Source organism: Lynx canadensis, chromosome A1 (assembly GCF_007474595.2).
Source record: "Lynx canadensis isolate LIC74 chromosome A1, mLynCan4.pri.v2, whole genome shotgun sequence".
Classification (NCBI taxonomy): Eukaryota; Metazoa; Chordata; class Mammalia; order Carnivora; family Felidae; genus Lynx; species Lynx canadensis.
In genome coordinates, this window is record NC_044303.2 from 181,898,753 (window position 1) to 181,925,265 (window position 26,513).

Consider the following 26,513-nt stretch of genomic DNA (forward strand, 5'->3'; position numbering starts at 1 on the left):
ACAAATTTCCTAACCCAAACTGAAAAGTCCTTGGCTCTCCAAATGACTATAAATTGCATGGCTAAGTGCATATGGCCACAGGGCTGTCACAGTTACTTCTCCTGACAATTCATCATAGCATACTAATTCTATAATATCATTACAGCGTCTCTTCTCACTGTACTGATCCAGCCAGTTAATTTAATCAACTAATAATAGATTCAGAAATGGATGCAAGGGGCCCTAGCACTTCAAATTATATTACTAGAGATGTACCTCGGTAAGGAGGATACATTCCTTGCCATTCAACATAACCTCCAGGAGTTAGGTTGGCCTAATAAGGTAGGTGAGGTTACCTGTGAATATTTCAGTTGGAAAATTAGAACGATGTAACTTTCTTTCAAAATCAATACATTTTTGTGATTGAAATATATTAACCAAGTCAACAGGAGAAAAACGAAACTCTTTGTAAGTACAGGGTTTATATGGGGTATTAATAAGACATATGAAACTCGAAGTTTTGGTATAAGTAGGAGAAATCAGAGTTCTATGATTAACTGCAAAATGAACCATTCAAGGATGGACAATTAATTTTATTAAATTTTAATCTTCTCTGAAAATGTCAATGATAATTAGAAAACATTATTCTTTAACATCACAGTCCATCTTGCATGTCATGAAGAGTAATAACTTAATTTATTATGAAGAAAAATAGCCTGAAAATGCTAGAAAACATAGAACAGGTAAAATAAATGTCACAAATATCCATATATAACTTATTCAAGTATACAGTAAAAGCTGTAGTATTTTTGTAGAACACTATTTGAAGGAATAATAGGACTTCCCTTTAACACCTTTGTATGACAAAAGAAGTTGCCTATCTATCCTACAGTTAGACAGTGATTGACAGAAAAGTTCAAGTGTGGTAGGTCTGTCAGCCAACTTTCCATCTAGATTTGCTTTGAAATTAACATGTGGATTAATTAAATGCTACTCACTTGTCTTGGTGACATTTTTTACCTGTAAAGACATGTAAGGAAGGAGAACCTGCTGTCAAAGAAACTTTTATAACCAGAGAGTGAGGAAGTCACCACCCACTTGAAGGAAACTTATAATATGTTGTCCCTTTAAAACATTAACTGATGTTTTATCAAGGTGATATCTCCCATGTAGGTTATGAATATTGGAATAGATCTGATCCTTCCATTGATTTTTCCACTAACAGAAAGGATAACTCTTGTTTAAAAGAAATGTTTATTTATTTATTTTGAAAGAGAGAGAGAGAGAGAGAGAATGAGAATCAGTTAGGGAGGGACAGAGAGAGAGGAAGAGAGAGAGAATGGCAAGCAGGCTCTACGTTCAGCCCAACATGGGGCTTGATTCCAAGAACGCTGAGATCATGACCTGAGCCGAAATCAAGAGCTGGACGCTTAACCAACTGAACCACCCAGGCGCCCCTGAAAGGATAACTCTTGCTTCTCAGTATGGAGCAATGTTCTCACAGGGCCTGAGATGAAATAACATACACCCGAAGCATAAGTGCTGGGAATGGACGTAGGATGGATTAAATTTTGTCTGCACCTCTTATTTTGTATTTCAATTTTTAATAATTTAAATTCAAGAGACTGCATATAAAAATCTGTATGTCTGTCTTTTATGGCAAAGTCAAGAAGTGGGACACTCACTCACCAGTTAACTAGGATCTCTAGCACTTCCAAATGGTTCCATAAATCAGTGGTTGAGTGTTTACCACTTTTCACCTCATATAAAAACAACTTTATCCATTTATGTCACCTACATTATCTACAGATCTGCAAGCTATTAAAATTTCCAAATTCTCCTTAAGCCAATCAAACTTTTATAACTTGATTCTTCTAATGCAAGAATGTTTATAACACATGTATTTATTGTAAGATTGTTACTTCTCTCTTAAAAGATCCTTTTAGATTTTCTAACTGTGATGATAATTTTACAAGATAGACTCAAGTACGCAGAGATATTGACCTTAAAACTCCATGTGGAATTGCTTTTATCAGTATCAGAAAATTTATAGCAATATGTATTTCTACAGAAAGTCAGTACCTACCTTCTATGAATCTTTCCTCTTTGTTAAAAAAAAATTGAGAAAACTGCCATCATGATAATGCTTCTGTATTGCTATTTTGAGAAACAAGTGTAAATTCAGTAAAATGTCCACCCAATGTCACCCTCTGCTAAATGTGATTCAAATCATGTTTGCCTAGCCTAAATGCGAGGCATCTCCATGAGCACTGATATAACAAAACAAATAATTTTCCTTTCATCAATATACAACAGCTTTGTTCATTATTGAGAAACGTTAGGTGGTAAAGTATTGAGTGCTATGCATTTTATGCTTAAATCAATGTACTGTCTTGCAGTTATGCCACCTAATGTGTTTTTAAGTCATCCGCTACAGAGATCAATGTGATTCTTATTTGATATTCAGTGTTAAGTTCAGCCTCATAAATTTAGAATTGCACTCTGTTATTTTGATGGTTATATATTAACCACGTACTGAAAGTTTTATGATTTTATACTCAGCCTGGCTGTAAATCATACCGGTTCCATACGTGAAGCATAGGGTCTGGCTTGATTTTTATTGCTCTGCTCAGAAGGAAATGGATGGATGGCTGGATATTTGAGGGAGGTAAACCTACAATGTGTTTGGGTAAATACCTGAGGTCTGCGAGCATTAAAGGCATGGCTCAGAAAATCTGAATTAGACAACTCATTGCAACCAGCCTCATAGGCATGCATAATAATGCAATAGCAAGGTGTCAAAATTGGCAATCTTTTATATTAGTACCATCACCAGGAGAGGCCTTGACCTCTTATAAGTTCATAGGGCTCACTCTGTGGTGAGTGAATCTGACGAACATGGCTCCACCTGCATAAATGTAAAGGGAATGACCTCACAAGGAGAGACAGAGTTGTATCATACTGTTAATCTGACAACTATACCTTATTTTAGGTATTGAAAAATAAGAACAGATATGAACATTACTTCCTTTAAACAATAAAATGGGTTGTAACAGTGGAATAAATTTATGCTGTCATACAGCCACTTCTTATTTATGTAGAATTGAATGAATAATGATCATCAAAACCAGTAAAATAATAAAAAAAAATCCCACAGTAAAAGCTTTAAAAAAACATGCCAAAATGGTGCAAAACTCAATGTAATAATAAAAACCTTCTTTCATATAAACAATATTCCTCAGCTACAGTATAGATATTAGTCCAGTGTAGATTTTTAGTCATTAAATTCTATTGCAGGTTGTGAACATTTGGCAGGACTTCAAACACTCAGGCTCTCTGAAGATGCTTATTTAGTCCCTTTACTGTATTTTTGTCATAAACTGAAGTCACTTTTTTTCTTTTGATGGCATATTTTCAGACTCTGCACTCATTTTCCTAAGTTAAACATGCAACATCTTAAAGTATGACTAAACTGACAGACATGACAAAACATTTCAGAGGGAATAATGCTAGGCTGGGCCAAAAGTTTGATCAACCTTGATTTAGCAGCATTTAGCAGAAAAGTAATGGTCATTTTTTTCTCCCAAACTATTGGGGAGTACAAATTGACTGACCTTTCTATTTTCCCTGGAATGGTATTTCCTTGATTTCTGATTCAAGGGAGAAACATAGTTAAAAGGTATTTCATTATTTTTTTCATTGCTTCCAAAATTGATAAGAGACCATCTCATTATGACAAAAAAGTCTGACCTTACATACAAACCTAGGTGGTAACAAGTCACCCAGCAGTCACTTTTCTTACTGAAAGGCCATCTGTGAAACTTTTTGTGGGGCTTTCAGAAATCTTTCAAATAGTTTTGAAAGAAGAAAAATAAAACACATGTTTCATTTGCAAAGTTTTGCATTTCGTTCACAGAACTGACACTGTGTCAGTGGTTCTCCAACTAGAGTGAGCATCAGAATCACTTGAAGAATTTATTGACACATGGATTACTACCCACTCTCCCCATCACCAACCCCAGTTTCTAATTCAGGAGGTCTAGGGTAGACGCATCTTTCACAAGTGCCCTGCTGATAGACTTGAGCCCCTGGCCTGTGGATCACACTTTGAGAACCACTACTACAAACACTTCTCAATAACTCCAACTCCTCTCCCTCTGTGAGACTCCTTTGCAAAACAAAATTTGGTCAGGATGTAAAAACTTTGGAAATTATAAAAGCTTACTGATCTGGAGAGACTCAGGTCACCTGCTAGTGCAAAATAAAGTTTCGATATAGCTTCTAGGAGAACATTCAAGTCCCATTACACTCAAAATCATAGAGATTTATGTATAAATCAAATACCCACAAAACATTTCTTGGTCAACCTTCTGATAATACCTTTTAATGAAAATACTCACATTTAGGAGTGAAATCCTTTTCTGGTATTTACATTTCTATATTTTGTCCTTTTCCACATATATATATATGTATATATACATATATGTATATATATATGTATATATACACATATATATGTATATATATATGTATATACATATGTATATATACATATATATATATAGTTTAATCAATAGTAATTTGGTCAAAACAGACATATTTAAATATGAACATATTATAGATGTGTAGATATTGTAAACAGACCACCTAATAATCAAGCTATAAAAAGTTAATTCCTCATGTTTTCAGGTGTATTTGACACATTGAGGATTATTCTTGCCAAATTGTTTGAGTTCTGACATAATTTAGTAGACTGATAGAGTGAGTCATTAATGTCTTCTAGATTATTTTATAATTTTGACTCTTCAAATCTCCTTGAACTCCATGGAGAAATCATTCATTCTCTCTGTCTCTTTCTCCACCCCCCCCCCACACACACAAATGGGATAACAAATATTATAGCTGTCTAAAACTAATAATTTAGATCATATTCTTGATCTTGCCTCTGAAACTGATATTCGTGTCTTCAGTTGAAGACTGAACATATTCCAGAAAGATTAGACTTCTATTTGTATTATATGATTAAAAGCTAAAGAAACATTTTCTCAAATACTGTGTATTTCTAGGGGCAAAGGAATTAATAATTGATATACTAATTTTAAATCTACTTTCCTAGGTTATGAGAAATAGCCACATTTATATAAGTATATATTCATACATGTAAAAGTAAATATAATTTATGTTATAATTTTACTTTAGTTTTGATGACTTACATCACCATGCTCTTCTACACTTTCTCAGCCTCAGAGAGTTCAAGTAGGTTGCCCAACATCACACAGTTAATCCCAGGGTGGTTCAGAATCCATTTTTTCTAGAACACCCACTCTCATTCATTTCATGACACTACTTCTCTAAATTGACTGAATCTTCTCATGTAATACGTACTTTTAAAGAATTTTTCTGGGGAACACAATATTAAAACAAAGGAGCACCTAGCCAACTTTGGTTTTCAAATACTGGATCATTTGGATGCAGCTGGAGGTTCACAGCTGCAGTCTCCAGTCAATCATACACACACATTGCTGCCATTCTTTACAATACTAAATATGATGCACTAAAAATGTACGTTAAAATACCTAAAATTAAAAATTAATGAGCCCTTTTGTTTAAGAACCCAGAAACATTGTAAATTCCTTTTGAGCCCATGGTCAACCTCTAACTTAAATAAGTAAGAATGACAGGAAAGTTGCATTCCTCTCAGGGATTCTTTCTAGAATAATTTTAGGCCTGCTTTATGTATACCAAGGAGGCTGTCAGTTTATCTGATCTTCAAACACACTGTGAACTCTATGGGGAGAATCTTTGGCAAATCAGGGACTGTTCACTTAAAATGAATTTAATCCCCACCCCCACCTTTCAATACAAAAGCTGAATTCTCTATAATAGTTTACTTCTTATTTGGAAGCTTTTGCTAATTTTTATAACTGAGTTGGCAGAAAATGCAGATATGATAAAGACATTGCAAAGAAGAGTTGTACGTCTATACCACAGAATGGAATAAATCAATTCATCGAGCATATGGCTTATTAGGCTTAAATAGCTCTTTTCCAAGATGATTCTGAGCACCATGTTTTGAAAGATAAGGTAGTGGGTTGTTGTTTTTGGATATTTGCCTTCATAAAGATAGGCCATCTGTCCCAACAAGTGAAAAGAGTCGAATGCTTTGATTGCTATTTTCCTAATCAACACCAATTCTAATATATTTTACCACACTGATTAACCAGATCTGACATTGTATCTTGGAGATGTTTGCTAGTATCATCACTGAAAGAATTTCCTGCTGTCCACAAATATTTCTACATACTCCATGCTGAACATGTAGGAATTTTACAGCTATAAAGAAGAATGAAATCTTGCCACTTGCAACAACATGGATGGATCTAGAGGGTGTAATGCTAAGTCAAATAAGTCAGTCAGAGAAAGATAAATACCATATGATTTCACGCATGTGTAGAATTTAAGAAACAAAACAAATGAACAAAGAAAAAAAAAAAGAGACGAACCAAACAACAGACTCTTAAATATTAGAGAACAAACTGATGGTTTCTGAGAGGTGGGTGCAGGGTGGGTGAAATGGGTGAAGGAGATTAAGAGTACACTTATGAGGAGCACAGAGTAATGTACTGAATTACTGAATCACTATATATTTTATACCTGAAACTAAAATAATATATGCTAATTATAATGGAATGAAAATAAAAATACATAATTAAAAAAAGGGAAATGTAGAAAATTTATTTTCTTTAAATTTTTAAAAAATGTTTTATTTACTTTTAACACAGAGAGAGACAGAGCATGAGTGGGGATGGAGCAGAGAGAGAGGGAGACACAGAATCTGCAGCAGGGTCCAGGCTCTGAGCTGTCAGGACAGAGCCAGACACGGGGCTTGAACTCATGAACCATGAGGTCATGACCTGAGCTGAAGTCGGATGCTCAACTGACTGAGCCACCTGGGTGCCCCTGAAAATTTATTTTCTAATGGAAGGGAGAGACCATGCTAAAGCAATGCTGTTATACTATAATGAAAACATAGAATTTATACTTGGTTTAAGTGGGGGATGAAATTAATATTAATTACAAGGTTTGAACCCCCAAATTATTCTTTGATATTTTCCTTGTGACCTAATATTTTAATTTAAAAACACTAACCAAAGCAGAGGAATTTCAAAACCACAAGAAAATTCCACTATGAAATACCAACATCAGTGTTAGAGATTTCATCAAAGATCACTCCTACAACTATGTATTTTCCTTATCATCAATGTGCTAAAACAAACAACAAAGAAATGGCATAAGCACATTTAATGCCACCAATATATTAAAATTTTACTTAAAAGTGTTTTCTCTATGTAAAGGAATTATATTCTCATTATTTATCAGAAAAACAGAACAACATGCAGAAATCATCCATTATCCTCTGTGTATGTGTAGCACAGTTAATATTTTTGAACTCATGCTTCTAGCCTGCTTTATACATAGGTTTATCTTATTTTTTTTGAAGCTTAATTGGTTCTATAATGTGCATGCCAATTTTTAGACTGCTTATTAACTTAACAATAGATGGGTGAGTACTTGCCTATGTTATTAAAATTTCACAATTACTTTTAAAATTGGCCCTTCAGGATATGGAAGTTTCTAGTATTGTTTTTGTAACTTCTGTAAGTTTATCCACTTTTTTCTGCCTAAATCTTTCCATCTTATTTTCTTGAGCACTAAAAGCTAAAAGTTCCATCTTTTTTTACCCCACACAATCAATAGTTACTCCTTGTAAAAAGAAAAAAAAATAAAAAATAGGAGTGGTCTAATTACTTATTCCCTAATTCTTTTCAAGTGACATGTCGGAGGTCCTTCCTAGGTAGGTAGATATGAGTTCATTTTTTTTTAATATTTCCCAAATGACTTGTGCGTAAAGTTGTCTTTCAAGCTCTATGCAATGAAATTACTTCATTATATTAAGTGATAGCACACTCTATGAAATAATTACATATATGTTTTTTTTAAATCATATATGAATTAGATTTTTCGAAAAACACATGGAAACCATGCCTAAAATACTATTTCTTGGCAGATACCTGGCCCAAAAGTAAGTACTTTAGCACATCTCTAACACACTCAATAAGCTTGCTATTATTAACTAAAGACTGCATTTCAAGTACATTATGGCATCACTTGAAGTAATAGCAACTGAAATGTACCTACTTAATGGAATCGATCTTTCATAAAGACTGCAGTAAAGTATTATCAGAAGTCACTTATTGAACTTTATTCTCAATGATATAATAAAAAGTAGCATGTCAGGAATAAAAATGTCATTTGTCACCTGAATCTCTGGCACCTCAGAAATGTTATCAAGAAGTAGGGGTATTCCTTGAGAAATACAATGAAAGTAAGGATTACTCATCTACTAAAGCTTCTCGCCAAAAGAGTCCAAGTTCATTCAATACTCAGACTCAAACACTGAAGTAAGTCACACATATACATACAGATTATTCTTGAGAAAGAGCGATATTTATTGCATTTCTTTTTCCAAGCACATTCCTTAACAACTCCGGTTCCAAGATTCCCCTGGATTTGGGGAATTGAAACAATTCTAGAGATTATACTTTCATGGAGACTAATTTATTTTCTCTATGGTGTTTCTCCAGTTTTTCTCCCGTATGTTTGGTTTTCATGATAAATTTGTTAGATTTGATTCTTTGAGTATTGCAAAGAGATCACAATTGACCATAATGGAAATAAAGGGATTCAATGGAGTTTAGATCTTTTCCCAGAAAAAGAATGAGGGTTTGATAAAGTCTGACTCTTTGAATGAATTACTGAATACCAAAGTGATCAGAACGCAAGCACTAACAACTCTTTTCACTTATAGTACCTCAGTATTAAACGGGAATGGGTTTTCTCTCCAGGGGGAAGGTCCAGTTAAGTAAAAGTCAAAAATAAATGCCCCTTGGGCCAATTTCTGGCAATTTGTGCTTTTTGTTTGTCCTACAAGGAATTTTCTTTCATAAATTTAATTAATCCAAATATTAAAAGACTTTATGACTTTAAAACATATGTTAATTTCTGTCCTTTTTTTGAAAACCACAAGATCTGGAAAAATCAGATGCTAAGGTCAAAGTGGCAAAAATCAACCAGAGGAAGGCATGTCTCCTTTACCTGGTATATATGTTTCAGCTCTTTACTGTTCCCATCACCTGCAGAACACATGAAGCAAATGTATCTATAACCACCACACATTCAGTCATTTATATTATCTGCCCAGTTCCTATAAGCATTTGAATTTGAGACTACTGTTTTTAAGTACCCTATATCTCTACAAACCAGTCACCACCAGCCATCACTGCAAGAGTGATATTCCAACACAAAGACAATAGTCCTGGAAAAGAAGATGAACTTGAATGTCCCAGAAGCAAGGGCAAAGCAAGTGATATATTTCAAATGTGTATAGAATTAACCTACCCTCATTTCTTTTGTTTGCTTATTTGCATTCAATGTTTTCTCAAATGAATTGCTGGTGTGTATTTTTCTTGAATGTTTAATTAATACTGTAAACAAACACCTTATTTTTTTATTAAATTATTAATCAACAATTACATTTATCTGGCATCAGGAAATCCTATATTCTGTCCACTGTCAAATGTCCATGTGGCTCAGTGGCCTGGCAGTTAAAGTGGCAATACCAAGACATATGCACAAGATAAAATAAAAATTTAAAGTAGGTAGGTAACTTCAAACCTACAGGAAGTCATTCCCCAGGGAGGCAGTAGGAAGCAAAAAATGTAACGAAGAACCAGAAGTCATAAGTGTCTAGATTCTAATGTTGCTTATGTAATTACTAAGTGTGTGATCGTAGATAAGACAGCCTTCTTGGATGGCAGTCAGTTTCCTCATTTGTAAAATACTTTTCACTCACAGTTTTATGAGGAAAAAACTGTGCTCATTATAATCTAAGACATTTTGTGAACTATAAATCAAGAAATAATATTGATGGTAATAGTCTTAAAAATCCAACTGATAAAGCAAGGATGGTGGTTTCCTGCTGATACTCATTTTCTTTTTATATTTCAAGGATTTGACCAGGCCCTGAAATATTCAATCTATTGTACTTCAGCATATGCAGCTAAGCATGCAATTGCAAAAAATAATTGAGCTCTTTAAGTCCATCGATAATACTTAATTCTATGAATATTCATGTGGAGAATAATGAAATTTCCACAGGCTGCCTAATGTCAGTCTGTAAAGAAGGAGAAGCTGATTTTGATTTGGAAACTAAAGCAAACCCATCATTAAACATCCTGGATGAGAACTGACAAGGTGAATTACTATACACTCTAAGCAAACTTTACAAGTAAGTTTAATTAAACAAAAGTCTATTCGTTTTCTGCAACCTCATTTAGAAGCATTTATTTAGGCGCAGCATTTCTACTTAGAGACTTGGCAAGCCACTATCTTTGACTCAATTACTAAAGAAACTCTAGGCACACTCCCAGACTTCTTTAAAGGGTCCCATTTGTATCCTGTGTATTCTTCTCTGGCTGAAATTAAAATGAGAGTTTTAACAGCACATGACAACCAACACTTTAGGTCTAAAGATGTAAAAAGGCTTAGTTCTTGGTTATCTGAAATCCTGGATTACCTAGCAAATCAATTACTTTATCTTTGCCTCAACAGATAATGTTATGGAATGGGAAGACCCAAGCCAGTTTCTCTTTTGGGCTGGTTGCTGGCATCGATCTGGTTTTTGTGAATTGCACTCCATCTAAGGCCAAGGTTTGTGGGGTTTACTTCCTGGAATTACAGGGTGAGGCTGAGTTAGGAAAAGAGAAGCAGAAAACAATTCTCGTGGAGCTTTGCTGAGTCCTTTGCAGAGCACACTGTCAATAACAGATGTCTGTGAAGCCTTCACTTGCTTGATTTTAAATAGAGTGTAATAGCCTGGTATTACTCAGATTACTTTTATAAAAAACATACAAGAGCTCCATGGGAAGGCTCATGTTGTGTGACTACCGATTCAAGAAATGGAAAGCTGCTCAATGGTTATATCATTTAATCCTCACATGAAGCCAAGGGGGGCAGGGTGAGTGGCGTGTGGCAAAGAATGTCTATTTGTAGAAACTGAGGAAGAGAAGGATCACATAGGCAATACAACTTGACCAGGAACCCAGAGCTAGTCAGCAGCAGAATGGGGGTTTGAGCCCAGGGGTAGGTAACCCAGTGTGCTCTTGACACTGTATCATTTAGAGATCACGCATGAAGCCAAGGGTCAAAAATCACAGGAGCAGTCAGACTGGAAACAACTCAAATGTTGGGCAACTGGCAAATGGATAAATAATAGTACTTGTCAATAATAAGGAATGAAACACTGATATATTCTGTAACATGCATAAACTTTGAAAATATTATACTAAGTGAAGGAAGCTAGTCACAAACACTGCAGATTGCACAATTCCATTCATATGCAATGTCCAGACTAGGGCAATCCATATAGACAAAGTAGGTTGCAAATGGCTTGGGGTTCTGGCGGTGGGGTGGGGGGGTTGTGGGAGCCACTGCTAATGATACTGGGTTTCTTTTGGGGACGTGATAAAAGGGTTCTAAAATTGTGCTGTTGCACAACTCTGTATATCCTAGAAGCCACTGAATGACATACTTTAAATGAGTAAATTGTATGCTATGTGAATTATATTTCCATAATGCTGTTACAAAAAAAAAAAAAGTTAGAGGAGCAGCATAAGAAGTATGAGCAATTGTTAAAGGGCACCAAGAAGTGAAAAGATAATACCCCACACCCATACACAGGATCACCATACATTTCACCAATCAGCAATAATGAGTTTCCCTTCACTGGAGGATGTGGTGAAAAATACACGCAAGTTTCACGCAAAAGCAATTGTGACAAACTTGGGAGGGAGTCGCTGAGGACTTGCTGACCAAAGTGGTTAAAAGGACTTCCTTCAAAGGTTTCTCTCTCTTGAAGGGGCTACACCAGAACATTACCACTTTCACTAGCTTGAACTCACCCCGCTTGAGGCGCAAGTGATAGTCAATCATAATATTTGCCTGCAGGAATCCTGCATTCACTGTAATGATAGGATCTTCTGATCTTACCCTATGCTGATGGATAGTCAGTCATTTTTCATAACCCCAAATCACCATCATTAGTTCTTTCTCAGGGAAATGCACCAGGAAATTCTCCAATTTCAGAGGCCTTTCATCTCCCCTCATGGCTCTCAAACACTACAGTGCCTCTCTCTACTACTCCTCTCTTCTACCCATCTTCAAGTTTAATGACTTTCTCTTGGCCTAGAGACAAGAGGAAAGGCACAGATGGTACATTTTGAGAGTTAAATTGGTTTCAAATTTAGGTGTCATTTTCTTCATGAAAGGTAAGTAAAGGATGGAAATAATTTACAATGCTCTATGAAACCATTATTTTTAAATAGAAGGAAACGGCTGGTGAGGGCATCGTGTTTCACATGTTTTAAAACATGCAGCTGTTCTCATGAATTTTGCTTAGAATTGAAAAGGAAATTTTTTTATAAGAAAATGATTTTTTTTGTTTTGTTTTAAACAGTAGGAGTATTCTCTGGTAAACAGATTCAGCCAAGGAGAGAAGGAGGTTAGCATTATGTCTATACTAATTTCAAAGTCACCACCAACTTTCTGTGCTATTCCCTAGTGCAAGTTTGTACATCTTTATAATGCCTTCAGAATAATTTATCACATAGTAAAGATTTTAAAAAATCATTATCCTTTTGATATAAAAATCCTTATACTTCAACTTTAATATGTTCTTTTTGAAGAAGTTGCCACGTATATTTTACTCCTCAGAGAAATCAACAGCAGAGCACAAAGCAAGGTTTTTAAGATCTTCCAATCCCATTTAAAAGAAATTATCAAAGTTTTTTGTTTTGTCTATTTAACATGACACATACTTTTGGGTACAAAATATGAAGCCCTGTGTCACCCTAAGACAAAACCAAAGTTGGTGGAATCATTAGAAGGAATGTCCAAATGCTTCAGCTAATGGTTTAAAGTTAGCTTAATATTTAGAAGTAGTTCTTGCCCATGGCAAATATATTAACAGAGCATGACTAAGCTATGAACAACACTGATTTATGTTTCTGTCGTTAGGGTACTTCAGACTGTCCTTTACTCCCCAAAATCAAAGGTGGCCAACACTGAAGCTTGGTTTGATCTTTGTAAAAGCAGTTACAAAATGCCCAGATGTCAGAGTATTATTCTCTCAATCTCAAGGATGTATTCTAAGACAATTTTATTAACCAAAGGTAAAAACCATCTCACACACACACACACACACACACACACACACACACACACATGCACGTGCACATACATACACACAATGTCTAAGCTGGGAAATCTTTGAAGGAAGGAACTCGAACCACAACCAAATCCATTCTCCCTTGCTCCTTGTAAAAGGTTTACCTCAAATCCACCAAAAGCTGTGCAATTTGGAACTTTCAGGCCTTCCTTTGTATTAACTTTAGGGAAATGTTCCTTTCATGAGGCTCTCAGAAAACTTCAGAGAGAGATCAAAATTCAGTCAAATGATCACTTTGCAGCCCAATCACACTGAACAACTGCATTGTCTGAGCATGGTCACCCAAGGGTGGATTAAGCAACAAGGCTGCTGGTCTCAGAGTTCTGATACTTCTGGCTCTGAAAGAGGCTCTTTAGACCCTTTGTAAGCTACAGAGTAGTGTTTGTTTGAAAATCTTTTCTGCTAGAAAACATGAATAGACACTTCTCTAAAGAAGACATCCAGATGGCCAACAGGCACATGAAAAGATGTTCAGCATCGCTCCTTATCAGGGAAATACAAATCAAAACCACACTCAGGTATCACCTCACGCCAGTCAGAGTGGCCAAAATGAACAAATCAGGAGACTATAGATGCTGGAGAGGATGTGGAGAAACGGGAACCCTCCTGCACTGTTGGTGGGAATGCAAATTGGTGCAGCTGCTCTGGAAAGCAGTGTGGAGGTTCCTCAGAAAATTAAAAATTGACCTACCTTGTGACCCAGCAATAGCACTGCTAGGAATTTATCCAAGGGATACAGGAGTACTGATGCATAGGGGCACTTGTACCCCAATGTTCATAGCGGCACTCTCAACAAGAGCCAAATTATGGAAAGAGCCTAAATGTCCATCAACTGATGAATGGATAAAGAAATTGTGGTATATATACACAATGGAATACTACGTGGCAATGAGAAAAAATGAAATATGGCCTTTTGTAGCAACGTGGATGGAACTGGAGAGTGTAATGCTAAGTGAAATAAGCCATACAGAGAAAGACAGATACCATATGGTTTCACTCTTATGTGGATCCTGAGAAACTTAACAGGAACCCACGGGGGAGGGGAAGGAAAAAAAAAAAAAAGAAAAGAGGTTAGAGTGGGAGAGAGCCAAAACATAAGAGACTGTTAAAAACTGAGAACAAACTGAGGGTTGATGGGGGGTGGGAGGGAGGGGAGGGTGGGTGATGGGTATTGAGGAGGGCACCTTTTGGGATGAGCACTGGGTGTTGTACGGAAACCAATTTGTCAATAAATTTCATATATATATATATATATAAAAATAAAAAAAAAAGAAAATCTTTTCTGCTAGGAGAACCAAAAGGCATTAAAAATAGTAATGGCTATTTATTGAGTATTTAGCATGTGCTGGGAATGATAGTATGCCTTTGGCTCATAGTAGTATCCCACCATGTGCACTGGAGAACTCCCTTTTGGTGGGGAATGGAGAAAGAGAAAGAGCACATCTATGGTTCAGAGAGAGTGTGGGGTGGGGAATATGAATCTGTTCATATGTTAGATATGGAGTTTCTTCCTAATGCTCCTCATATGTGTGTATCCATGTAGTAAATATATCCATGCTTGATATATGTTTACATTATTATGTTGTGTATTATTGTAAGCATTCAACTATTATACATACTTCTCACTATATAGGGTTGCACTTCCTATGCACTGTGTACTTTAAATCCAGTTGAAGGAGTTTTTCAAGGCTGACTGTTTCTATATATGATTATAATGTTACCTCTTGCTTGAGTATAGGACTCAGGAAGTATAATAGATACATTAGCTTATATAATCTCCACAATTGTAGAATAGCTATTTATATTCTTCAGTGTTATTTTACCAATGGCAAAAGAGAATCTCAGAAAACTTAAGAAATTGGCTGACTACCCAGCTTTAAAAGGGAAGGGGTGGGATTTCAAATCCAAGTCTGTTAGAATCTAAAACCTGAGCTTAACTACTTATCTCTTTTTTTAATGTTTATTTATTTTTGAGAGAGAGAGAGAGAGAGAGAGAGAGAGAGAGAGAGAGAGAGAGAATGAATGAGAATGAACAAGCAGGTATAGGCAGAAAGAGAGGGAGACCCAGAATCTGAAGCAGGCTCCAGGCTCTGAGCTGTTAGTGCAGAGTCTGATTCAAGGCTTGAACCCATGAACTGCGAGATCATGACCTGAGTCAAAGTCGGATGCTTAATCAACTGAGCCAACCAGATGCCCCCTAACTACTTCTCTTATTTTAAAGAGTCGTAGTGCCAATCTTGTCTTATTTTAGGAGGATTACTAAAAAGCTGTAAAAACCGAGGACATGTTCTATTAAAGAAAAAAAAAAGGAGGGCAGGGCCATTAACTACGTATTTGTTGGAGTGGAAAGAACATACTCTCTAGAGAGTTAATTGATCTCCACCTTAGTTTCTCTTCTACCACTAGGGAAATGACAAAGATAATCTCCAGTAGAACTGAAAAAAGTCAGAACCACCTACAACAAAACTAATGTGTTAGCGAGTTTTTTTAAAGCGTTTTAATGTTTATTTGTGAGAGAGAGAGTATGAGCAAGGAAGGGACAGAGGGAGAGGGAGAAACAGAATCTGAGGCAGGCTCCAGGCTCTGAGCTGCCAGCAGAGCCCAATGTAGGGATGGAACTCATGAACTGTGAGATTATTACCTGAGCCAAACTGGGACTCTAAACCAACTGAGCTACCCAGATACCCCTTGTTAACAAGTTTTTTTTATCTATCTATCTATCTAGCTATCTAGCTATCTATCTATCTACCTATCTATGTTTGTTTTTATTTAAATTCCAGTTAGCTAACAAACAGTGCAGTGTTAGTATCAGATGTACAATACAGTGATTCACCACGCCCATACAACAGCTGGTGCTTATCACAAGTGCAATCCTTAATCCCCATCACCTATTTCACCCATCCCTCCGCCAACGTCCTCCTTTCTGGTAACCATCAGCTTATTCTCCATAGTTAAGGGCCTGTTTCTTGGTTTGTCTCTCTTTTTTTCTCCCTTTACTCATTTGTTTTGTTTCTGGAAATCCACATATGAGTGAAATCATATGGTATTTCTCATTCTCTGACTGACTTATTTCACTTAGGATGATATTCTCTATCTCCATCCAGATCACTGCAAATGGCAAGAGTCCCTTCTTTTTTATGGCTGAGTAATATTCCTATATATATTCACACACACACACACACACACACACACACACACACACACACACACACCACTTCTTGATCCATTCATCAGTCAAAGGATACTTTTGCTCTTTCCATAATTTGGCTACTATAGATAATGTTGCCATAAACATCAGGATGCCTGTATCCCTTTGGATTAGTTTTGTTTGTTTGTTTATTTGGGGGGTAAATGCCTAGTGTGCTATTGTACTACTGGGTCATAGGGTAGTTCTATTTTTAACTTTTTGAGGAAAGTCCATACTGTCTCCCAGACTAGCTGCACCAGTTTGCATCCCCACCAACAGTACAAGAAGGTTTCCCTTTCTCTGCATTCTTGCCAACATCTGTTGTTTCTTGTGTTGTTGATTTTAGCCTGAGTTTTATGTCATTTCTCAAATTTTGGAATGCCAGTGCTCTGATAGGAAAATTCACAACCACACCTTAACTTGGAAAGCCAGGATCTTCTTAGAAAAACATTAATAATTTAGTTCTAAATGGATCATTGAAGCCTATTAACCAAAATCTGGTGCAATTTCTGAATGACTACATAACTACATTAATTGAGGGCAGGGGCTTTGATTAGAATTCACTTTTGAAGCTTGCAGAGGAGTTACATTTTTAAGTTAAGCACTTTAGCTTTTTATTGACAATACTTTACACTATCTCCTTTTTAAAAAAATAAAAAACTTCTTGTTTTACAATAATGCCCTAAATGCTATAAAATGAGACTCTCGCTTACTGTCCATGATTCTCAGTAAACATAAATCCTAGAGTCCTGATTTGAGTAATTCCAAGCATCAGTCCCTCTCCCTACATTTCCTTGCTCTAGATCAAGTTTCTCTTGGACAGAATATGATGAAATTGTCATTTCTTATCACTCTCTTTAAGCTGAAAACTCCAAGATACTCATAGTAAGAGACCTGTTTAGATCATTTACCTGTATATGAGACATTAGCACATGAAATGCTAGGTCTTTACATGTGTACAGGATATAATTCTTGATCTCTGCTTTCATTTTGTTTGCACTCTTCTCTCCCTTAGCCATTCTAATCAAGCATCTGCAACTGCCTCACTCCAGAATGCTCCATCACGTTATCAATGTCAAATCCAAAGACCTCTATTCATTCTTCATTGTAATTAAACACTTTGTAGCTTATGATATAGTTGACCTTGCTCTTCCTGATATCCTCCCAGGAAGAGAACAGATTCACTCTTCTTTTTTTCTGAGCACCTTTTCTTCATCAATTCCTCAGACTGTCCCCTAAAAGGCAGCATTTCTAAAATCCTGTCCTTGGTCCTAGTCACTCTGAACCCCCTGTCCCAGACATCTTACCCCCGACACAGCCCCACTTATAGCTGATAATTGAGATAGGGTGATAGTTTCCTTATCTCTGTTCCCAGGTTCACACTCTGCCTCATTTTCATTAGAACACTTCCAAGTGCCTATTTCATATCCTCATACAGAAGTCCAAGAAAATCTATACTCAATATTTTCCAAAACTGAACTTATCTCCCTGACAGATGTTCTCCTTTTCCTGCCTCTGGGTCATTTATTGACTTTCTCCTAACCTACTTAACCTAGTTGTTGTCCTTAGAATAACCCGTGAATCAGCCCACTTCTTATGAACCCATCTCTGCCCACTCTAATCAGTTGTTAGCCATTGTCAAGGCCTGGAAACTCTGCCTTCACTTCCTTCTCATCATTCTCACTGCCCTAGATGGGACCATTATTGACTCAGACTTCTCATTCCTCTTTCTGGCCCAAGCCTTCCTTCTCCCAATACGGATTTTACATTTAGAGAGATTTTTTTGGAAAAAGAAAATCTAACCAAGTCACTCCTTTGTTAATAAACTCCACTGGACCCTACTTGCTTATAATGGTGAAGTCAAAATGCTTTGCCATGCAGTTCTGTTTTCCAAAAGCTGGCCCATGGTGCACTATTCTCTTCTCTATTATGAAGCTGGTCTTCATTCCCTAACCATATAAGTATATTCACAGCTCTGAATCTATAGTTCTATTGTATCCTCAAATCAAGATGTCACCCATTCTCTTTCCTGACTCGAACAATCTCCCGCTAGCTTCAAAGCCCAGCCCCAATATTAACTACTCTGTAAAATCTTTACTCATGGAAAAATATGTATTATTGCCTATAATGATGTTATTGCTCATATTAGATAGTAAGCATTGCATTAAGACCATTCAATCTTTCACTCATTTGCTTTTCACAACAAATCCATGGGTAGATACTTCCATTTTACCAATAAAGAAACTCAGGCTCAGAGAGACAAAGCAATTTTCCATGTCCCAAAGGCAAGGAAGTGGCAGAACTGAGCTTTAAACCAGACAGTCTCATTTCAGAGAATTGTGCTTAATTACTGTGCTATTCTACCTCCTATCACCATTTAGGTCTTTGTCTTCCTGCTAGGATGTGAGTTACTTGGGGGCAGGGATTATGTGAAATTTATCTTTGTATTTCCAGTTCCCAGCATGCAGTAGATATTCAATAAATGTTTGGTGACTTGTATTCAGGATGAGTGGTGCTGCCGTGTTCTCCAGTAGTTAAAGGTGCTAAGCACTGCAGACTCTGATTGGGTGTCTTGCACGGTTTGATCTCATCCCACATCTTGCTCTGCCCCTCATTCTGCTCTTTCTGGCTTATAATTGGCTTTGATCCCTTTCACAGCTCCTCTTATCACAAATTCTGTGAGTCTGGGATGGTTGCATCTCCATATTTACTAGATTAGACTTCTTAATTAACATTTAACTCCCTTTCCTTGAAGAACAAAATGAAAGCACGAATGAAATCACCTTTTCAAATCCCTTTTTGATATATAAGGCAGACCTCCCACTTGTGACAGGTTCCCAGAAAAGGAGGATGACCACTCTAAATGAAAATGATCTAATCCCCATCACTTTTACAGCAGGATCAATGTAAGAACAGGGATTTAAATTTCTGTCCAATGACCTGATAGCCAAGGGTTATGAAGGAGACATCAGAAATTATGTTGAATCACTTGCATGTGATAAATCTATAAATTTTAAAAGCAGCCTAAATTGATTAAATATGGAACAAGGAGAACTGTTTTAAAAAACACTAATACAAGAATGATCAGTACTATGCATGGAGTGTATATCATGTGCCAGGCACTTTGCTAACCATTTCACATACTTCACCTCATTTAATAATTGTAAGAATAAGGGCAAGGTACACTATCATCCCCATTTTAGCAAAAAAGCAGCAAGTGTTTCAAGAGCTTAGTGGTAACATGGCAAGGGCTGATAAAAACAGAGCTAGGTCTCAAACCCTTGTCTTTCTGACTCCAAGAACCCTTTACTTAATAGTCATGCTACCCTGCCCTCGATGTGTCCAAATCACAAATATGGTATTGACATCTAGTGAGATATGGTCTGTTGGTCACTGCCGTAAAGCTGGTTAGTGACAGAGCAAGGACAAGAACCTAGGTCTCCAGACTTTTTCTTCTAAAGCCTCAAGCCTATTATTATTAACCAATATTAATATATAACATGAAATGCATATATTTTTTGTATTATCTTCATAATACTTTTTTTTTTACAGGAATAAACTCAAAGTTGAAAAAGGTCATGATCATGGATACAGGCACAGTTTGTCTAGGGGAGACAGTGATAGAAATATTTCATATTTTTAAAGCATTAAGCCCACTTAATTGAACCTGGAGAACCTGCTTTTTTGATACATATTTCAGAAAATCCAACAAGGCATATAAGAACAGGTTGTCATTACTGTGTCTTCAAAGTGCAGACATCCCTCTTTCTTAACTACTATTTCAGCAGAACATTACTGTGCAATGTATTATACGCTATATATATATTTCCTTAGAAGGTATGAAATGATCTTCCTGTTATTCACTGTATGCCTAGCTCATTGGTTCATTCACGCACCAGATTATTGCCTAGTGAGAATGAGAAGGGTTGGTTTTATATCAGGCCATGGACACACATTGACTCAGAACATTTGATTCTTAATCAATAAAACCTATCTTTCATAGGTTCCATATGTTGCTTTATAAAGTGTATTGCAATGACCTATAAGCCACTATTATTATTTTTTATTAATTTGATGCTTAAGATATGTTTTGCCATTTTTGAAACAAACTTTATTAAATCAAATATACAAGGACTCAGGTCTCCTAGCAAGTATAGTTTTATCAAGTGACTTCCCTAATCCGTTATCCTAATCTGTTGCCTTTCTATTTTCCTTTCTCCTCCCTTCCTTCATTTTCTTGACTTCTCTTTTATCCTCCCTACCTCCCTTCTATAGTTTTATGACTCAATCAGACAAGCAATATTCTATATAACGTAGAAATATACACAAATAAGATGCAATCCCTATCATCAAGATTTCCTACAGTTTATTATAAAATGGTTCTCCCTTCCCCATACAGGAAATATTGTACACGGTCTGTACTTTCCAAGAACAATTATTTCTATTTTTTTAAGTTTATTTATTGAGAGAGATGGGGGGAGGGGCAGAGAGAGATGGAGAGAGAGAATCCCAAGCAGGCTCTGCACTGTCAGCAGGGGCTCAATCCCACAAACTAAGAATGTGACCCGAGCCCAAATCAAGAATTGATGCTTAATTAACTAAGCCTCCCAGGCGTTCCCCAAGAACCGTTTCTTTTTAATAAGGGGTGAATCATGCCTTCTCCAGAACCACAAGTTGACTAGTATTTTAAATGAGAGAAATAGATTGAGAACATTTCTTTAGGATCAACAGTAAACTACACACTGGGATTAAACCATACCTCTCCTGGTCTTTATAATCCTATCATCAAGGATTGAGAAGTTCAAGAGATCTACCTCTCCTTACCTCTTAACATCCAAACTCCTGTCCTCACTATTCATAACCTTAAATCCTTTTTATGTACTTTATCACTGAAAAAAATCTCAACCACTTCCCCAAATTTTTATTTTACATCCTTGCTCCAATAGAAATCTACTCTCCCTAAGGACACTGTTCCCCCTGGAGTGTGCTCAACTGGTGTGGTTCTTCCTTGTTGTGCCCTCATACCACCAGGACTGCAGATGTGAAAAAGGGATTTGTTCCTTGCCACTAGTAGAACATGCTCCCTCAATGTTCTGCAAATATCCTCAACTTTGAGACTCTTGCCATCTGATTATAACACACATTATCCCTCATTCACTGATACCATATCTCAGCCCTGCCATCATTCCTCCTCTTTCTGGATATATTCAACTCTTGGCACTCCTTAACATTTCAGTGGCTACTTCAGCACACACATAGGTGATCTTCTAGTACCTTCATGTTCATTTCTTTGAACTGCTTTTGCCTGTTCTTATCTTCCATCCAGATTCAACTACTCATGCTCATGGTCTTACTTTTTCATTGTTGGTATCTACAATCCCTCTTCAATCTCAATGTCATGCGATTTACTCTGTAATCACCACTGCCTATCTTCCTAGCTCAGGGGTATGAGAGACATGCCCTAACCCCATTAGTCTTTTGAGGCCAACGAGCACCTTCAATCAATTTATTTTATGACCTACTTATTCTATCATTTTTCCTCTAATCTTTAGCTTAACTTGGTGAATTGTAATCATTCTAATTACTCCTTTTACTCACTTCCCCTCTATTGCTTTATGATATTTGGTATTGGCTTGGTAAAAACTACAGCCTTAGTCAAATCATACTCTACCTACTTTGTGTCTGCACTTAATAAAGCGTTGAACAAAATACACACACACACACAGACACTGACCATGAAGAGTAGTGAAGAATAGTATCCTCACCCTGTTAGTAACTTCTTCACACTTCTCTCTTTAACACCTCCCCCTCTATCCTCTGTCTCAGCTGATGACCATCACTGAAAAGACAGAAGCAACTACTGGAGAAATTCCACAGAATCCATCATGTATATACCCATCTACCATAATCTGCCCTCTCCCTTTACAACAGATGAACTTCCCATGCTCTTGCATTTATGAAAAAAAGATCTTATCCTTTCATCTTTTATGAACAGATCTTTCATTCCCTAGTGGATCATTCTCACCACCACACCAATATATAGTTATCTCTTACTTAAGAAAAAATAAACAAAAGAACTCTTCTGACTCCTTCCAGCAGTTGCAGCAAAACATACGGAAATTGTTGTCTTTATTTGTATCTTTAGTTCTTGTCATCCTATTCTCTATTAATGCCACCACATTCAGTCTTTCACCATTTTCCACTGCAAAATTTGTTTCACGTCAGTTTCAGTTAATAGAACTTACCATTTCAGTTGGCAGAAAATCCATACCTCCAGTTGCTCAGGCCAAAGCCTTAGGCATCATCTTCTATTTTTTTTTTTATTTGTTTGTTTATGGTAGTAAGAGCAGAAAGCTTGAGCTCTGCCTTCTTAACAAATTCTTAAGTGTACAGAACAGTATCATTAACTATAAAAACAATGAACTTATTTGTCTTGCATAACTGAAACTTAATACCCATGGAACAACAAATCCTCCCCTCCCCTTTTTTTCCTCCTCTCATCCCCTGGCAAGCACCATTCTATTTTCTGATTCTATACCTGATTAGATACCTCATATAAATGAAATCATGCAGTGTTTGTCCTGTGATTGGCTTATTTCACATATCATGTTTGTCATCCACGTTGTCACGTATGTCAGGATTTCCTTATTTTTTATGGCTGAATAATATTTCACTGTATGTATATGCCACTTTTTCTTTATTCATTCATTCATCAGTGGACATTTAGATTGTTTCTACATGTTGACTGCAGTGACTAACATGCCATAAATATGGGATACACATATCTCCTTAGGATCCTGATTTTCATTCTTTTGGGCAATAGCCAAAAGTATGATTGCCAGATCATATGGCAACACTATTTTTAATTATTTGAGGAAATGTCATACTGTTTTCTACAGAGGTTACAGCATTTTCTATTCCTACCAATAGTGTATAACAGTTCAAATTTCTTCACATTCTTGCCAACACTTTTTTTTTTTTTTTTTTTTGCTAATGGCCTTTCTAACAAGTGTGAGATGATATCCCATGGTGACTTTTATCTCTATTTCCTTGATCATTAGTAAAGTTGACCATATTTTCATATACTTTTTGTCTTGTATATCTTCTTTGGCAAAACTGAAATCTTTCTTCTAAGAACAGAAATAAGGCAAGAATACCCACTCTTAACACTTCTATTTAACATAGTACTGGAAATCTTAGCCAGAGCAATTAGGCATGAAAAAGAAATTAAAGGCACCCAAATTGGTAAGGAAGAAATTAAATTATCTATTTGCAGATGACATATTCTTATATGCAGAAAACTCTAAAGACTTTACAAAAATCCTGCATCAAACAAATGAATGTGGCAACGCTGAAGGACACAAAATCAACATGGAATAATCAGTTGTGTTTCTACACACTAACAATAAACTAACTGAAAGGGAAATTATGAAAATAATTACATTTATAATAGCATCAAAAATAATAAAATACTTAGGAATTAACCTAATCAATTAGGTAAAAGATGTATATGCTGAAAACTACAAAATTTTGATAAAAGAAATTAAAGAAGACAGAAATAAATGGCAAGACACCCCTTATTCATGGACTGAAAACAATATTGTAAAATTGTCCTTACTACCCAAAACAGTCTACAGATTCAATGCAATTCCTCTCAAAATCCCAATGATAATTTTACAGTAATAGAAAAAAATCCTAAAATTCATATGAACCACAAAGAACACCAAAATAGCCAAAGCAATCTTGAGAACAAAGCTGGGGCCATCACATTTCCTGATACCAAAATATAAACTACAGTAATTAAAACATTACAGTATTGGTGTAAAGACAGACATATAGACAAATGAGGCAGAACAGAAATAAACCCACACAAAAATGGTTAACTGATTTTTAGCAAGGATGCCAAGAATATACAATGGGGAGAGGCCAGTTTCTGTAAGAAACAGTGTTGGGTAAACTGGATATCCATATACAAAAGAATGAAACTGAAAACTTATGCTACACACAAAATCAACTAAAATGGATTAAAGATTTAAAAATAAGATCTGAAACTGTAAAACGCCTAGAAGAAAAGAACAAAAAAAATCATGGCATTAGTCTTGGCAATATTTCTTGAATATGATACAAAAATCACAGGCAACAAAAGCAAAACTAGACAAACTGGTGGAGAGGGGGCACATGTAGTGGCTCAGGAGGTTGAGCATCTGAATTCAGTTCAGGTCATGATCATGTGGTTCATTAGGTTGAGCCCCACATTGGGTTTGCTGCTGTCAGTGCAGAGTCTTCTTCGGATAATCTGTCCTCCTTTCTCTGCCCCTCATCTACTTGTGTGCTCTCTCTCTCTCAAAAATAGATAAACATTAAAATAATAATAAAAAAAACCTAGACAAATGGGACTATATCAAGCTAAAAAGCTTCTACATAGCAAAGGAAATATCAACAGAATGAAAAGGCAGTCTATGTAGTGGGAGGAAATATCTGCAAGTCATATATTTGATAAGGGATAATATTAAAAAAAGAAACAAGTCCTACAACTCAGTAGGAAAACAATAACAACTAAAAACCAATAAACCAACGAACCAACCAACCAACCAATAAAAAAAACCAGATAATTACAAAACAAGCAGAGGATTTGGGAGTCATTTTTTTACTTCTCTTTTTCACACACTTCCCAGCTAATATATCTGAAAAAACTACCACCTCAACCTTCAAAATATATTGAGAATCAATTTATCATCACATCCATTGGTCCTAGATACTGTCATCTCTTGTCTTGGTTACCACAATAGCCCCTTAACTGGTCTCACCCTTGCCCCTTTCGCTCCATTCTAAACATAATAGCCAGCGTGATATTTAATAGGATATTTAAATAGGAAATCAGATCATGTCACTCTTATGCTCAAAACTCTGCGTGGATATCCATTTTCCTCAGAATAAAACCACAAATGAACATTATCTATGATGCTTTACATGACCTAGCTCTGCCTCTGTCCTCACGTCCTACTATTCTTCCCAGTTTGCTTTCTGATGCAATCCCTTCGATTTCCTTAAATGCACCACGAATATTCCTGAATTAAACTTTTTGAATTAGCTCTTCCATTTGCCTGGGATGCCACATCCCCAGAAATCTGCATAGTCTTTCACAACTTAATTCTTTGACTCCTTTAAGTTTTGGTTTGTTCAAATGTCGCCTTTTCAAAGAAGCCTTCTCCGACATTCCCCAGTCTATTTAATACTGCAAAAGTACAACCACATACTCCTATTTTAATTCTTATAGCATTTATCAGTTTTTAGTATAGTGTTTTATTTACTTCTTTCTTTCCCCTTCCTTCTTTGTCTCCTCTCTCCCTCCTTTTCCTTTCCTCCCTTGCTTTCTTTCTCTCTCTCTCTCTCCATTTTTATGGTCTATATCTCCAAGTAAAATTTAAGTTTCAAGAGGATCATAATCTTTCTAGTTTGTTACTGATACATCCCAAGCACAATACATAATAGGTACACAATAAATATTTTGAATGTAGCAAATGTTTATACTTGTTGTTAATCATTACTTAATATATTTAAATTGCCCTAGAGATCAGTTTACCAGTCATATGGGGAAGCCATTCTCATTTATGTTCCTGACCTACTCTCTGTTTTTAAATTAATTTATTTCTCCCTGAAATGGATAAGTTCTTCCCGTTTTTCCCCCTTTAATTAAAACAGCAGTAATGGAGAGGGAAAAAAAAAAGATTTTGGATTGAGAGAATATGCAGACACACCAAAATTAGAAACCATTAGGAACCCCTAATGAAAATTATATAAGCAAAAATGGATACAGAACTACCAGATGCAAACCAGTATGCCTTCAGTCTCTTTTCTTTGTCTTCTATCCAACTATTAAGAGCTATTCAGAGGTTGCTCCTGGCCGTCTACTCTTATTTCTCTGTCTTTCTCCTTATAAGCTCAAATTCCAGAGATAATCTATAAACCACTATTCTGATGTTCATTCTCAAAGTGATGTCT